This window comes from Schistocerca americana, chromosome 2, assembly GCF_021461395.2.
Source record: "Schistocerca americana isolate TAMUIC-IGC-003095 chromosome 2, iqSchAmer2.1, whole genome shotgun sequence".
Classification (NCBI taxonomy): Eukaryota; Metazoa; Arthropoda; class Insecta; order Orthoptera; family Acrididae; genus Schistocerca; species Schistocerca americana.
Window position 1 is genome coordinate 824,863,613 of NC_060120.1, and position 18,318 is coordinate 824,881,930.

The 18,318-nt window shown below is 43.6% G+C and overlaps 1 protein-coding gene and 1 pseudogene across 1 annotated transcript in view; both read right to left on the bottom strand.

Annotated features, from left to right (window-relative positions):
* Nucleotides 1-18,318, bottom strand: part of LOC124594461 — a 143,923-nt gene that overhangs the window by 71,876 nt on the left and 53,729 nt on the right. The window lies entirely within an intron of this gene.
* LOC124597707 lies at nucleotides 6,781-6,898 on the bottom strand (annotated as a pseudogene).

Here is an 18,318-nt window from a genome sequence, read left to right on the forward strand (position 1 = left end):
CTGTAGCCTATCGCGATTGCGGTTTATCGTATCGCGACACTGCTGCTCGCGTTGGTCGAGATCCAATGACAGTTTGCAGAATATGGAATCGGTGGATTCAGGAGGGTAATACGGAACGCCGGGCTGGATCCCAACGGCCTCGTATCACTAGCAGTCGAGATGGCAGGCATCTTATCCGTATGGCTGTAACGGATCGTGCAGCCACGCCTCGATCCCTGAGTCAACAGATGGGGACATTTGCAAGACAACAACCATCTGCACGAACAGATCGACGACGTTTGCGGCAGCATGGACTTTCACCTCGGAGACCATGGCTGCGATTACTCTTGACGCTGCATCACAGACAGGAGCGCCTGCGATAGTGTACTCAACCAAGAACCTGGGTGCACGAATGGCAAAACGTTTGTTTAGGATGAACCCAGGTTCTGTTTACAGCATCATGATGTTCACATCCTTGTTTGGCCACATCGCGATGAACGCACATTCGAAACGTGTATTCGTCATCGCCATACTGGCGTATCACCCGGCGTGACGGTATGGGGTGCCATTGGTTACACGTCTCGGTCACCTCTTGTTCGCATTGACGGCACTTTGAACAGTGGACGTTACATTTCAGATGTGTTACGACCCGTGGCTCTACCCTTCATTCGATCCCTGCGAAACCCTACATTTCAGCAGGATAATGCACGACCGCATGTTCCAGGTCCTGTACGGGCCTTTCTGGATACAGAAAATGTTCGACTGCTGCCCTGGCCAGCACCTTTTCCAGATCTCTCACCAATGGAAAACGTCTGGTCAATGGTGGTCGAGCAACTGGCTGGTCACAATACGCCAGTCACTAGTCTTGATGAACTGTGGTATCGTGTTGAAGCTGCATGGGCAGCTGTACCTGTACACGCCATCCAAGCTCTGTTTGACTCAATGCCCAGACGTATCAAGGCCGCTATTACGGCCAGAGGTGTTTGTTCTGGGTACTGATTTCTCAGGATCTATGCACGCAAACTGCGTGAAAAAGTAATCACATCTCAGTTCCAGTATAATATGTTTGTCCAATGAATACCCGTTTATCATCTGCATTTCTTCTTGGTGTAGCAATTTTAATGGCCAGTAGTGTATTATTTATACGTAGCCACTGAGGGAATTTTTTGGTTTTTATTACAAGCAGTATTGCAGACTTCATAATTCAACTAGTCACAAAGATAAGTAAATCTTTGAACAGTATTGTGTGACTTTGTTACTGATTTGTTGGAGTGTTGTAGAACCTTCATTCTCTTATCCTGTTACCTGACCCAAGACCTCACAAAATCGGCCTACACGTTTTCATATTTGTCAAGTTGTCACAAACTGTGAAACTTGAAATTAAGACTAACGCTTTACAATCGTTTTGAAGCAATTTCGTAGAAATCGGTTAATACAGCAGTTGAAAGATAGAAAAAATAGCGAAGTTGTCCACGGTGACGACAAAAATGGGAACTCGGCCTCCACAGCAGTAGCGATGATACCTTTACAAAACTGGCGACGAGGATCTGCAAAAATATGTACACCCATCAGAGTGTTGGTTCTTCTTTCTCTGTGTAGAATAGTCTTTCCACAAAAAAGTCGCAACTGTACGACTTGATGTTTTATGTACAGTTGTACTAAGCCTGTCTGTATAGACTAATCTTTTTGCGTTCACACGTCCACAATTCAATACGTGACCTGCCGCACAGGGGAAAAGGGCTTGCTGTTGCCACATGTACTTGGAGGTATTAATGGAAATAAAAAAAATACGACCTGTAATGGCTATAAATATTGATCTGTAAATGACGTAAATACTTATGTCATGTTATTCAGTACACCGTCCTCAGTCACCAACAGAAATATGTGCACTTATACCCGTAACACTCCGTATGTTGGATTTGGTGTTTACCTACACAGTTTTTAAGTGTAGCACGAGGAATACTGCAAAGGTACAATTTCGAGACTTTCTCAATCTTTTTCGTACTTGTTTTCGTATCGCATGTTTTTCATTTTGTGTTACCTGTCGTTAAAATGTGAAAATGTATTAAGGGGTTAATAAGGAAATGAGTAGTGAAAGAGCAGATGAATGGTACAATATCCCGCTCAGAACCAACGAAAATAAAATAAAGTGCCTCCATTTAAAGACAAAAAAGAGCCGTAGTGTATTGAGCAATGATGAGGAAGAAGAAAGCCCCAAAAATTTCTTGTTGGTTCTATGGAAACGGAAATATCGACCACAGTGAAAAGTATTTACTTCTCAAACATGCTTGATGACCCTGTCGTCAGTGTCACGATCTTATTTATATGATTGATCACCTCTACGAGGACATTTGGGGAAATGTTCGTTTTCTGATGAAAATTCAGAATTTCCTCTGAAATCTGATGTCTGGTAATTTAAAGTTGCCTGCTTTCGTCCTCTGAATATTTATACATTAATGTCTTTCCAATAATGTCTGTCCTTAGTTTAAATTATCTTTCCTCTCGTATTTTTCGACAACTTCCGCTTGTTTCAACACAGTTGTCAACGTTCATCCGTTTCTGAGATAAAATACGCCATCGCTGCCTGCAATTACTTTTACGTATATACGTTTTTTTTGTTTGTCAGTTGCCACAAAATGTGAAACTTGAGATTAACACTAATGGTTTACAACGGTTTTAAAGCAGTTTCGTAAAAATCGGTTTATGCAGCAGTTGAAAGCTAGAACAAAGTGGCAAAGTTGTCCGTGGTGATGACATATTAAATGTTGATGAGATCGAGAAGCTAACAAAAGAAAGAACCGCTAAACTATAAAGACCAAACAATTCGTTTCCAACAAGTACCATAAAAAAAGTCATTCACGGTAGCCAAAACTAAATTACATCACAGTTTCAAAAAAAAGTACGGTATCCATCTGAAACTACGATAATTGGTTACAGAACTCAAATCGTGAACATCGAAAAACATGGCAGAAATGTTGTAAGGAAAATCCTGCCACCGAAATTCGAAAACAGAATTTGGATGAAGAATAAAGCAAGGAAATCTATCACGTTATAGAAATAATCATGAAACGACAATTACCATTTTATGATCACTCACAAAGAAATCCTCAGAAACAAAATTTTAATCTGGGCTTTATTGACGAAGAATCAAAACAGATGGCAAACATAATTTCATGATCTACAGAAAAAAAGCTTGCATGAAGAAATCTTTGAAGATTGAAAACATTCACTCAACTATGATTATCAATCATAAATTTGTTTAGGGACCCACTCGACAAACTACAGGATGGACAGAAGAACGGAAAGAGAAACACAGCTAACGGATGAAGAGATAATGGAAGGAGAAAGTAGTACTACAAAAGTCGAAACACGTTCTGGAGCTGGAAACAACGAATAAAACTACATGTTACTACACTTAGCGTACAAGTACACCCAAATAAGGATATCTAAAAGAATCGTCAGTGTACAACAAGTAGTTCGGTTACACAAGCTGCTCATTCACAAATCTTAGGTATTCCTCTTTAGGAAGTCATTACTGCATTCGTATTTTAACAGCGCGCGTGTTTATAGCTTTTGGGCTCTGATGTAAATCTGCTCATCGCAATTGGTATCTCATAAAGGTGGCTCGTCTGCAATTATGTTGAAACTCCCACAACGCAGGGACATTGCAGAATAGTTTGGGATTATAAAATCTTCCCTTGAGTGGTGATTGGAACTTGATCTCCAAACAGTATAGCTTCTTACCTCGGTGGCTATGCCTTTCTCTCCTGCCAAATCCCAAAGCTGTACGTTTTCCTAGGCAAAAATAGTTGAATTTTAGCTGAATAACCGACGTATAAAGACACTCTTTGTTGAGGACGGAGGTATTTTACGAGCTTCCAACGTATTTCCTCACAATTATTTCCTCTAGTTAAAGCTGATATTTCTCGCTCTTTATTCAAACATGTGTATTCTGTCTTCCAATAATGCGAATAGTTCGGAATGTGGAATCTGAACTTGACCAAAGCCAATTTCAGCGGAACCATAAAGGGTGAATGATATACTTGTTGACAAGACCTAAAAACATCTCCACTTTAAAATCTGAAACATGAAACAAGACGGTAAATTTGGCAACTGTACTACAATTAACTTGGAGAGGTTGAAAAAAAAAAAACAGCCAACCAGTTGCAAATAAACGTTTATTGGAACCCAGGACTTATGTTTCGACAATTTTAAAATTGTCTTCTTCAGAAGGTGTAATGAACCTTGTTATATCACACCCTGATAAAGGACACTGAATAAAGCCAAACGGCTTTTGTCGTATGAGATATCATCTTGAGAACGCAGATAATGACAGGCCATGAATTAATGCTGCAGCAACATAGTACACTCCTGGAAATTGAAATAAGAACACCGTGAATTCATTGTCCCAGGAAGGGGAAACTTTATTGACACATTCCTGGGGTCAGATACATCACATGATCACACTGACAGAACCACAGGCACATAGACACAGGCAACAGAGCATGCACAATGTCGGCACTAGTACAGTGTATATCCACCTTTCGCAGCAATGCAGGCTGATATTCTCCCATGGAGACGATCGTAGAGATGCTGGATGTAGTCCTGTGGAACGGCTTGCCATGCCATTTCCACCTGGCGCCTCAGTTGGACCAGCGTTCGTGCTGGACGTGCAGACCGCGTGAGACAACGCTTCATCCAGTCCCAAACATGCTCAATGGGGGACAGATCCGGAGATCTTGCTGGCCAGGGTAGTTGACTTACACCTTCTAGAGCACGTTGGGTGGCACGGGATACATGCGGACGTGCATTGTCCTGTTGGAACAGCAAGTTCCCTTGCCGGTCTAGGAATGGCAGAACGATGGGTTCGATGACGGTTTGGATGTACCGTGCACTATTCAGTGTCCCCTCGACGATCACCAGTGGTGTACGGCCAGTGTAGGAGATCGCTCCCCACACCATGATGCCGGGTGTTGGCCCTGTGTGCCTCGGTCGTATGCAGTCCTGATTGTGGCGCTCACCTGCACGGCGCCAAACACGCATACGACCATCATTGGCACCAAGGCAGAAGCGACTCTCATCGCTGAAGACGACACGTCTCCATTCGTCCCTCCATTCACGCCTGTCGCGGCACCACTGGAGGCGGGCTGCACGATGTTGGGGCATGAGCGGAAGACGGCCTAACGGTGTGCGGGACCGTAGCCCAGCTTCATGGAGACGGTTGAGAATGGTCCTCGCCGATACCCCAGGAGCAACAGTGTCCCTAATTTGCTGGGAAGTGGCGGTGCGGTCCCCTACGGCACTGCGTAGGATCCTACGGTCTTGGCGTGCATCCGTGCGTCGCTGCGGTCCGGTCCCAGGTCGACGGGCACGTGCACCTTCCGCCGACCACTGGCGACAACATCGATGTACTGTGGAGACCTCACGCCCCACGTGTTGAGCAATTCGGCGGTACGTCCACCCGGCCTCCCGCATGCCAACTATACGCCCTCGCTCAAAGTCCGTCAACTGCACATACGGTTCACGTCCATGCTGTCGTGGCATGCTACCAGTGTTAAAGACTGTGATGGAGCTCCGTATGCCACGGCAAACTGGCTGACACTGACGGCGGCGGTGCACAAATGCTGCGCAGCTAGCGCCATTCGACGGCCAACACCGCGGTTCCTGGTGTGTCCGCTGTGCCGTGCGTGTGATCATTGCTTGTACACCCCTCTCGCAGTGTCCGGAGCAAGTATGGTGGGTCTGACACACCGGTGTCAATGTGTTCATTTTTCCATTTCCAGGAGTGTATTTTAGGTGTGAAGATTAAAGGCGAAGTGTAGTGGTCCACGAGTATAAGGCTCTTGTAGACGTCAATATCGACGAAGATGAACTCTAACCTACCATACACAGTACACAGTGCTGTAAAACATGATTTATATGGCTCCTCAGTCAGCGTTTTCTGAAGCGCAATCAGCGGACCACACCCTAACCATGAAAAACACCCCCGCACCGTAACACGACCTCCTGTGTACTTCACTGTTGGCACTACACTTCATGGCAGGTAAAGTTCTCGACACATTCACCAAACTCAGACACTTCCATCGAATTTCCATAGGGTATAGAGTGATTCATAATTCCAAAGCACTCGTTTCCAGTACCCACTGTCCAGTAGCGTCCCTGTTTACGCCACTCCAAGCATCGGTCAGCACTGGCAACAGAAATGTGTGGTTTATAAGGAGCTGCTCTACAATAATACCCCATTCTTTTCCACTCCCCACGCACGTGTGCAAAGCTAGACTGCTGGTAATATTTAGGAACTCACGAGTGACTGTTTCGCTAATTTCATATGATTTTTTACAATAGCCCTCCGCAACGCCCACAGTCCCTATCCGTCATTAATTGAATTGTGCCTGGTCTTGCTTTGGGTGTGACTGTTCCTTCGCGTTTCCACTTTACAATCACATCACCAAGAGTCGACGTAGGCAGCTTTAGAATGGTTAAAATATCCCTGATGGATTTGTTACTGAGGTGACATCCAGCGATGTTCGAAGACACTGAAATCTCCTGACCTATCCATTCCACTCTTAACCTCTTCTCTAAAACTAAACTAAACTCTTCCCGAACAGGCCACGAAGGTCCAACGGTACCGACCGGCCGCCGTGTCATACTCAACCACAGGCGTCACTGGATGCGGATATGGAAGAGCATGTGGTCAGCTCACCGCTCTCCCGGCCGTATGTCAGTTTCTGAGACCGGAGCGGCTACTTCTCAATCAAGTAGCTCCTCAGTTTTCCTCACAAGGGCTGAGTTCACCCTGCTTACCAACAGCGCTAGGCAGACCGGATGGTCACCCATCCAAGTGCTAGCCCAGCCCGACAGCGCTTAACTTCGGTGATCTGGCGGGAGCCGGTGTTTCCACTGCGGCAAGGCCGTTGGCAACCTCCTCTACTGACAACATATTACTAGTACTCCCCACCTACTTTTATACTGCTGAGTCCATATGTTGTGACACCTAGTAGTCAGTTCCGCATTACTTAAGGGTGTCCGGATACTTTTCATAAGACAGCGCATTTTAATCAAAAAGAGGTGTAACAATAAGACATTTTGCTGCTGTTTCTCTTGGTAAACATATAATTTCGAGGACACCAAGCCGCGCGGGATTAGCCGAGCGGTCTTAGGCGCTGAAGCCATGGACTGTGCGGCTGGTCCTGGCAGAGGTTCGAGTCCTCCCTCGGGCATGGGTGTTTGTGTTCGTCCTTAGGATAATTTAGGTTAAGTAGCGTGTAAGCTTAGGGACTGATGACCTTAGCAGTTAAGTCCCATAAGATTTTTTTTAGGACACCAAGTTATATCTTCCAGGACAGTACATTCTGTCTCATCTAAAACCGCTTATTTAGGAATTTATTTTGATATATTTTACACTAACCAGTCTCGGTTAATAGAATCTTCTTATAAATATAGGAAATCGTTCTATAATAACGTGAGTTTTTGTCGATGACCGTGTTGCAACTTACTTGGTTGACAATGACAATTGATGCCCATGCATTATGTATCAGCGCTTTTTAACATTACGTTGTTGAGTAAAAAGACATGACGATCTAGGAATAAACTGAGTAGCGTCATACGACGATATCTGCATGTTCAATAGCTCAATAACAAGAAAAGCCATGAAACTGGACTCCAGCGTTACAAGTTCTCTTCAGCGAGTCTTTCCTTTAAATGTTTTGTGAAGCGGAATATGAACAACCAGACTTTGGTATTTGATTGTTATGTACCAATAAACTCAAATATCGTGTAGGATAACAGACTTTTTAACCTTGCACTGTCTGAAATAGCAGAGAGATCAATTGAGACGCTGACGTCACAACCACTGGAAGTGATGTCAATTGACAGACTATGTAGCAGATCGGAGACCTTGATACAGAAGCACACATTGACGACAGGCTATGGAAAGAGATATTCTTGTGGAAGTTTCTTTGCACTGAACATTACTAACAGTACCACGCCGGGCCTCAAATTAAGTTCATGTTATACAGATAAACTGATACGTTATAGGAAACTTGGCCACAAAAGCGCGTTTCTCCCTTGTAGTGTGAGTTGTCGCTGACAGTGACGCCTCTTACGTGTAACAGATCTACAGAAAAATGATTCGATACGATGAAATGCTGTTGACCGCTCTGTATCCAAATTCGGATAATATCAGTATTAACTGCAAACATGTCTGCTACAGACAGCGAAACTAGGAAGAACTGAAATTTGTTTATGACTTATTTAGTCAATCACAGTAATTAAGCCGGCCGAAGTGGCCGTGCGGTTAAAGGCGCTGCAGTCTGGAACCGCAAGACCGCTACGGTCGCAGGTTCGAATCCTGCCTCGGGCATGGATGTTTGTGATGTTCTTAGGTTAGTTAGGTTTAACTAGTTCTAAGTTCTAGGGGACTAATGACCTCAGCAGTTGAGTCCCATAGTGCTCAGAGCCATTTTTGAACAGTAATTAAGAAAAACTTAATTAGTGATTTGAGGGAACATTGAAATACTTCACGAGCAGCTGCTGTTAGCTATGTAAAAGAAGTGTCAAAAAGTTCATCTCTTCAAGTCCTAGCTATTTCATATATAAAAAGTTACATTAGTGTTATATTTAACCGTCGAAAAGGCTTCCTTCGAGTAAAGCACCAAAGTTAGGATATTTTGAAAAGACGCCAATAAGAACATGCTTTCTGAACAAAACTTGAAAATAAAATAAATTAAGTGAAAATCGATCAAATATTTTGTGAAATGATTTGTGCAGAAGTACGAAACAAAACGGATTAGAGGAACATTTGATGCTCATTTCAATGATGCCCGAAACCATGTACAGCAAATGAGGTGCGTCAAATGTTTCTCTAATCTTTTTTGTTTCTTACTTCTAGACAAATCATTTCACAAATTATTTGAGCGGTTATTTTTTTCCTTAGAACTTTTATTTTTACTTTTCTTTCTCTGTAACGCAAATTCTTTTCAGTTTTTTTTGTCATACTGATCTTTCTACCAGCACTAGCTCTCTGTTTAAGAGGTGTTGCTTTTGCTGTTCGCTAGTTATCATCGCTATTCTGATATTCGATTGGCTTCTTAGTTACTGTTGCCAAAGGCTTAGAATGTCCAGAAATATTGTAACAGTGAGCAGTAAGAAATAAACAGTGAAGAGCTTTAGAAAATGAAACGTTTGTGTAAATAATCTTCTGATAGCTTCAGTTCAAAAATGTTCATGCATGGTCACTCACAAGGGAAACTACCCATCGCATTTAGTGGTAAAATGTTCAGTGGATACCCCGTCAAAAAGTGAACATAAATCAAGCATGAAAACAGGAACAAGGTGTACCACTGTGAAAAAAGGAGGAAAATAGATACAGCGAACGTTCCAAACGTAACATATGCAACATCGAGCAAATGACATCCCCACAGCGTCGTCGTTGTGTAATCAAAGTACTGGACTACAAATTGGGAGATCCATGCTCAAGTCTTCCTCCTGTCCCATTTTTTTTCCTTCACAAAATTATGAACTTTCCGTCCGCTCATTGACGTGTCCGTTCTCCTTCTGTAGTCTTTGCAATTGACATACTATACATTGCTTATAGAGACGAGATACTGGCAGAAGTAAAGCTGTGGGTACCGGGCGTGAGTCGTGCTTCGGTAGCTCAGATGGTAGAGCACTTGCCCGCGAAAGGCAAAGTTCCCGAGTTCGAGTCGGGCACACAGTTTTAATCTGCCAGGAAGTTTCATCTCCGAGACTGTTCACAATATGGCCATCTTGAGCTTGGACCGTACACTGTTTGTATTTTGCTTCTTTTTTCACAGTTCATTACTTCTTCCTGTTTTCATGCTTGATCTGTGTTCACTTTTTCACGAACTGTCCACTGGGGCCATCTTACTGCTAAATCTGAGGGGATCCGATAGGGAGTTTCCCTCGTCAGGTGCATTAGCACATTTAAACTGTTTTACAAAGTGTAGACACAACTGTCGCCTGCAGCTAGCACCTAAAGCATACCGTCACCTCCGTTCAAATGACTCAATTACTACAGTGTGCAGCGGAACAATACAATCCCTGCAGTGGCAAGAGCTCCTTGTACTCACCTTCACATACGTCCAGCGTACGACTTCCTCCTACACTGAATACTGATGAGCTACTACTACGTCATTAGCTGATTTGAAATTCAACGCATACATTGAACTGCCATTACCAAGTTCGCTGATTAGCATCAGAGGTTCTCACTCAATCGGCTGCACTGTCTGTAACCACAGTAGATATTTATTCAGCTATACGTACGTCTTTGTCGCTCTTTTGGGTAAAAAGTCATTACTGTCGTTGACTTGTTACAAAATGATATTTCTTCTTCTTCCTCAGCCATAAGGCTAGTAGGTAGCACGATTCGCACTCACACGCTCCTATTCCATTATTAGCCTCTTAATGGGACGATGTGAGTCGTCCACGAACGGCAGACTTATAGACCATTTTCCAATTACTGTGTATGTTTCGGACCATTAAATAAAAGCATAATAAGGAATGGTTTTAATAAATGATCTACCATACAATTATTCGTTTGCCTGCTTTTCTAGCACGGGTGTTTCGTTCGCTGGAGATTTTTAAGGCCACACATCTTCAATACATTTCAAAGGATCTATTTTGTCTCTTCATTCTATCTTAGTGAAAGTTTGCCTTCCATAGCTTTCGAACTTTGACACACCTGTAACAGAGGCGACGTCTGTGTGGGCAGTAATGGTCTTAGATATTATTAGACTTTCCTCTACTCAGGAACTCTTAATTAGACAATTAAACCTAAAAAGGGTACTCTTCCTGTCGATCTATCAACGTAGTTTCTTTAGCTACTTTCCAGAGAGTTACAACAATATGTTATAACTTTTTAAATAGAACATTTTTTCTCTTATGTAGCTGATGCATTTAAACCAACTCTTACAAAAATATTTAAATCAAATTTCTACTAGTAGTTGGGGATGTAGAAACTTTCGAAATGGGGCATCTGCAACATGCTGCATATATACTAGGTGATCAAAAGTACCCGGACATCTGGGTGAAAACGTCTTACAAGTTCGTGGCGCCCTCCATCGGTAATGCTGGAATTCAGTATGGTGTTGGCCCAACCTTAGTCTTGATGAAAGCTTCCACTCTCGCAGGTTTACGTTCAATCAGGTGCTAGAAGGTTTCTTGGGGAATGGCAGCCCATTCTTCACGGAGTGCTGCACTGAGGAGAGGTATCGATGTCGGTCGGTGAGGCCTGGCACGAAGTCGGAGTTCCAAAACATCCCAAAGGTGTTCTGTAGGATTCAGGTCGGGACTCTGTGCAGGTCAGTCCGTTACAGGGATGTTATTGTGGTGTAACTACTCCGCCACAGACCATGCATTATGAACAGGTGCTCGGTCGTGTTGAAAGATGCAGTCGCCATCACTGAATTGCTCTTCAACAGTGGGGAGCAAGAAGGTGCTTAAAACACCAATGTAGGCCTGAGCTGTGATACTGCCGCGCAAAACAACAAGGGCTGCAAGCCCCCTCCATGAAAAACACGACCACACCATAACACCACCGTCTCCGCATTTTATTGTTGCCACTACACACGCTGGCAAATGACATTCACTGGCCACGCATTCACCTTACTCACACCCTGCCATCGGATGGCAACATTGTCTACCGTGATTCGTCACTCCACGCATTTTACGACTGTTCAATGTTTACACTCCTTACACAAAGCGAGGCGTTGTTTGGCATTTACTGGCATGATTTGTGGCTTATGAGCAGCTCCTCGACCATGACATCAAAGTTTTCTCACCTCCCGCCTAACTATCATAGTACTTGGAGTGGATCCTGCTACATTTTGGAATTCCTGTATGGTGCTTATTACACATTAAGACCCTCTTCAAGTGTCTGTGTCAGTCAACAGACGAGGTCGGCCGGTACGCTTTTGTGCTGTACATGACCCTTCACGTTTCCACTTCACTATCACATCGGAAACAGTGGACCTAGGTAATTTTGGAGTGTGAAAATCTCGCGTACAGATATATGACACAAGTGCCACCCAATCACATGACCACGTTCGAAGTCAGTGAGTTCCGAGCGCCCCATTCTGCTCTCTCACGATGTCTAATGACTACTGAGGTCGCTGATATGGAGTACCTGGCAGTAGGCGCAGCACAATGCACCTAATATGAAAAACGTATGTCTTTTGGGGGTGTCCGGATACTTTTGATCAAAGTTATCCTTGCCTCATCCTCATCAGTTTCATCTTTCTTTGGTTTACTCGCAAATCATATTCTGTACTCATTAGATTGTTTCTTCCATTCAACAAGTCCTGTAACTTTTCTGCACTTTCACTGAGGATAGGAATGTCATCAGCGAATCTTTTCACTGATGTCCTGTCACCGAGAATTTCAATCCCATTCTTCGACCTTTTTTTATTTTATTATTGTTTCTTTGATGTTGACTGTACAAGGGGGCGAAAGGCTACATACCTGTCTTACGCCGCTTTTTAATCTGAGAACTTCGTTCTTGGTCTTCCAGTTTTATTGTTCCTTCTTCGTTCTTGTACACATTGTGCATTATCCGTCTTTCATTATCGTTTACTCCTATTTTTCTTAGAATTTCGAACACCTTGAAACGTCCCCTTAGAACAATTATACACGACTGTCCTTAAACTGACACACAATATTTCTTGCGCAACGCAATCTGACTTTCAAAAATCCCTACAAAAGAATGGCCCTGACTAACATTAACCTATACGTTTCACAAATCACTTACCTCACAAAAATCTTGGTTACTCGAGCTACTGCAATAAAGCGAGCGCCACTACTGCCAGCTAAATAAAAGATTCAAACTACAGAAGGCACTAACTACTGATAGGCACAGTTAGCAAATGAAAGAATTTAATACAGAACAAACACTGTATTTACCTTAATAGCGTTGAAAAATCATAATATACATAGGAGTTCATGACATCCAGTCTTAAAAATTTCCAAACTCCGCCATTTCTCTCCCCACATCCACCACTGCTGGCGGCTCACCTCCAACTGCGCAACGCTACGCGCTGTTAACAGCCCAGCTGCCCAACACTACAATGGCAGACAACAATGCAAACTAGCCACAGACTGCACACAGCACAGCCAGTGATTCTCACACAGAGCGCTACGTGGCGTTACCAATAAGGAAACATAAACAGCCTACCTACAACCTTACACAGTTTTTTTACCTCCATTAGTAACGAAAATCTTAAAAATATTCTTCATTGCTCAGGATCACAAGTACATATATGCCTTTTTGGTCAGGACCATAAGTACCGGGTGGCTATAATTATAGTACAGCTACTCAAATAGGTGCAGTGTGAGCTGTAATTATCCTATGGCAGGGAAACTTGGTAGATATTCTAATGCGTTAGTGAGAAACCAATTTACACTGAAAAAAAAATTAGTTCCAATTTTGGCTATCTGGTGCAAATCAGGCGCTATGAGTGAGAGAAAGGTGTATAGAAATATTTCCATATGTAAAGTATTAGGAACTGGGCATGGGCAGAAAAGATCAAACAAGTGAGAAAGCATAATGTTGATGTTACACCGCTGCTTACATAATTTGTTCAATATGAGCACCGGAAACGCCGAAGAGATGCTGTACAGCACTAGATTTGCACCTGGTGGCAAAAATTGAAACAAAGTTGTTTCCAGCGTAAATTGGTTCCCCATTAGCGAATCAGAAATCTTCCAAGGTTCACTGCCCTACGGTGATTACAGCCCACACTGGTCCTCTGTGAGTAGCTGCACTGTAATTGCAAGCTCCCGGTACAAATGACTTTAGTGTGATAAATATGTAGTGTAACAAATATTTGTTGAAACAGTGAGTGATCACGGTGTTTCGTTAATTACAATGTTGTTTTCTGTAAATCCGTAAAATCGGTAAATGTTCCTGAGTTTCTCGCGTGGCGAGGGAAGCAAAGTTTTTGCACACTTTTCGTGACGGCGGCGGAAGAGTGACGTCAACTTCATCATCTCCGGGAGCCGCTAAGCGAGTCAATTGGATTAATTATTTGAGGCGCCCGCCTGGCCTAAGGCAACCGTCCAATAAAGTGGCTGCCCGAGGAGGCAAGCCGGCGGGCTCGCGCTGGTCGCCGCCCGCGGCTGCTTAAAGACGATGCGCCGGAACGCCAGAGGTGCGACAGCGCTCGCAATAGGCGTAGCGGAGCGGTGAAGTGAACTTGGCTGGAAGGTGCAATTGTCTGGCTTACGCAGGCATCCGTAGAAGTTTATACAAGAGGAGACATTGTTAATTTAGTTGATTTGGTGAGTTTTAGAATATGTAGCGCCCCAAGAACTAAATTTAACAGGAATTATGCTAAACTTAATGTGCATCACTCTTCTGATACTGAAAGTGAAATGCCAATAGCGTATAACAAGTATATATCTTTATGTTACTTAGGAGACAGTGTATGTCACCATTTTACAATCTGAAAATATGAAAGGCAGTCAAATGAAAATTCAACCACTCACCACAGCGAGATCATGGAATGATTCCATTCAAAAGTAATCACCATACACACTACTAGCCATTAAAATTGATACACCACGAAGATGACGTGCTACAGACGCGAAATTTAACCGCCAGGAAGAAGATGCTGTGATATGCAAATGATTAGCTTTTCAGAGGATTCACACAAGGTTGGCGCCGGTGGCGACACCTGCAACGTGCTGACATGAGGAAAGTTTCCAACCGATTTCTCATACACAAACAGCAGTTGACCGGCGTTGCCTGGTGAAACGTTGTTGTGATGCCTCGTGTAAGGTGGAGAAATGCTTACCATCACTTTTCCGACATTGATAAAGGTCGAATTGTAGCCTATCGCGATTGCGGTTTATCCTATCGCGACAGTGCTGCTCGCGTTGGTCGAGATCCGATGACTGTTAGCACAATATGGAATCGGTGGGTTCAGGAGGGTAATACGGAAAGTCGTGCTGGATCCCAACGGCCTCGTATCACTAGCAGTCGAGATGACAGGCATCTTATCCGCATGGCTGTAACGGATCGTGCAGCCACGTCTCGATCTCTGAGTCAACAGAAGGGGACGTTTGCAAGACAACGAACGGTTCTACGACGTTTGCAGCAGCATGGACTATAACCTCGGAGACCATGGCTGCGGTTACTCTTGACGCTGCATCACAGACAGGGACGCGTGCGATGGTGTACTCAATGACGAACCTGGGTGCACGAATAGCAGAACGTCATTTTTTCGGATAAATCCAAGTTCTGTTTACAGCATCATGATGTTCGCATCCGTGTTTGGAGACATCGCGGTGAACACACGTTAGAAGCGTGTATTCGTCATCACCATACTGGCGTATCACCCCGCTTGATGGGATGGGGTGCCATTGGTTACACGTGTCGGTCACCTCATGTTCGCATTGAGGGCACTTTGAACAGTGGAAGTTACATTTCAGGTGTGTTACGACCCGTGGCTCTACCCTTCATTCGATCCCTACGAAACCCTACCTTTCAGGAGGATAATGCGCGACCGCATGTTGCAGGTCCTGTACAGGCCTTTCTGGATACAGAAAATGTTCGACTGCTGCCCTGGCCAGCACATTCTCCAGATCTCTCACCAATTGAAAACGTCTCGTCAATGGTGGCCGAGCAACTGGCTCGTCACAATACGCCAGTCACTACTCCTGATGAACTGTGGTATCGTGTTGAAGCTGCATGGGCAGCTGTACCTGTACACGCCATCCAAGCTCTGTTTGACTCAATGCGTGAGCGTATCAAGGCCGTTATTACGGCCAGAGGTGGTGGTTCCGGGTACTGATTTCTCAGGATCTATGCACCCAAATTGCGTGAAAATGTAATCACATGTCAGTGTAGTATATTATATTTGTCCAATGAATACCTGTTTATCATCTGCATTTCTTCTTGGTGTAGCAATTTTAACGGCCAGTAGTGTACTTTAAGACATTTACACCACTGGGAGACGAAATGATAAATTGCTGTTTCTTGGAACGCGGTCGGCCGCTGACGGATCCAAACCGCACCCACTCTTGCACTTCCTTGTCCGACTGAAATCGATGTCCACCAATGTGTTTCTTCAGGTAGCCAAATATGTGAGAATCACACGGTGAAAGGTCCGCGATGTACGAAAATGTTGTAGTGTTTCCCAAACAAATCGTTGAAGCGTAGACTTCGTCGGATTGGCATTGTGTTGGCGGGGTTATCGTGCAACGGGATGATTCTGCCTGACGGCATTCCGACAGCCTGAGGGCAAACGGCAAAGCCAACAGTAGAAACATCCTGCATCTCCCCCAGCAAAGAGACCCAAAGCTGTTCACACTAGACCTGCTGATGTCGCGGTGACCTTCTTCGACTGCAGGAGACCTCTGTTCGTCGAGTACGTCGAGCGTGGAACCACAGTTAATGCGTAGTGCAAAAACTGCGATACATCATAAAGTCGAAGTGCACACACGCTGCCAACCGGACGAAGGCTGCACTCCAGCGATTTGGTCGGGAAACACTGCAACTTCCTCCGTACAGCTTGGAGCTTTCACCGTGTGATTTTCACATCTTTGGCGTCCTGTAGAAAGACAGGCGTGGTCGTCGATTTCAGCCGGATGAGGAAGTGCAAGGGTCGGTGTGATTGTGGATCTGTGAGCGGCCGTCCGTGTTCTGAGAAATAGGAAGTGATTTCTCGTCTCCCTTTGGAATAAATGTCTTAAAGCGTGTGGAGATTACTTTGGATGGAACCATTCCATGGTCCCGTTGTGGTGGGTGTTCGATTTTCATTTGACTGCCCCTTACACATCATTCTAACCATCAGATTCGGGGTATTCAACGAGTTATTCACAATAAATGTTTTTATACTTGTAGCATTGATCTTAAGGAGTGTGTCCACCAGTAAGCAAACTTCCACAACTCGCTTGCAGAAGCTTCCTCTGCAAGTTATTTGATGTGGAAACACTCCCAGCAAGCCAACTTCAGCAAGTTTCCCCAACATCCACAATTAGCTTCCACAAGTTAGTGGAATCTTACCTCTTGCTATTAGTACTTGCCGAAAAGTTTTTCTCTAACTTGCGGAAATTTTGTGTGCTCAATATTGGTACGAAAATGATAGTGTAGAAAAATATAATGACGCAAATATAGATGGGATGTAACAAACGTACGAATCAAATCCTTAACACATATAATTGGCCACCGTCATTCAAGGAAGTGCGAAATCGATTTACTGATTACTTTGTTTCGCCAGTGGGTAAGTAGATTGGCAGTAAAGACTGCTTTAAATATTTGCTGATTTTAAATTGCTAGAGAAATCATAAAAGCATTACGTTAGTAATAAATACTATTTGCAGAAACTGAAGAGTAATTAAAAGACGATCCGTTGGTGATATAGCTTACCACATTTTTATATCCTGTTTTCGATTATATGATTGAATAATGAGTCTCAAAACTTGCACACGACACTCTCAGATAGTTTTTACTGTGAGCGAAGTTCTCTGATTTTAGTTCATCAACAGTATTTGTTGATAATTTAAACATGTAAGCCTTTATATCCATGTCACCAGTACTTACAGCAAGCTCCTGAAATTAGGTGGTATAGAAGAAAGCCTGTGCAAGTTTTTGTTCTAATGTAAATACCTCAGCAAGTACTTGCTAGTTACTAGTGGACGCACGTGTTTAGGTTGTTGGTAAAACATTAAGAAATCAGAATGAGAAGAAAAATCAGCGCTACCACGAAACTCCTGTTGGTCAGTAAAAGAAGTAATCAAGAAAATATAGCAAATTAATATTCCTCAAAGTGGGAACAAAAAAAAAATAAACAAAAAACAACATATTTCCCATCTCGGTCGGCAGTGCTAAATCTGCGATTTAGTGGTATCACAGACAATGACTGGTAGAACTGCGCGATAACTTAGAAATAAATCAAGGAGGCAGCAAGTACTTTCCTTTTAACCGCCCCTCCGCCCGGTTGCGGATTCATGTGTCCACCTATCATCTCCGTTGAACTGGTCGAGGAAGATAATGAGGATACCAGAAAATAAACTAGTAAAAAAATAACTTGGCCTATCTCAAGATTAGTGTTTCATGGTCAGACATTTCAGCACCTACGACGTTACATGTAAATTTATTTATTTTCCCAGGTTGAGAATCGGTTCTGCCGCACCAACGCAACAGTGTCTATGGCAGGCACTTTTTGATTGTCAATGAAGTCGGACTTGACGCGGCTGGAAGGCGCACTCTCATTTTCAGGTACACATACGTGTACCTCACATACCGCTAGATATAGAGAGGCACACATTCTGTTTTTAATTGAAATGTGCTTACAAACTGTGTCACCGAGTGATGTAGAG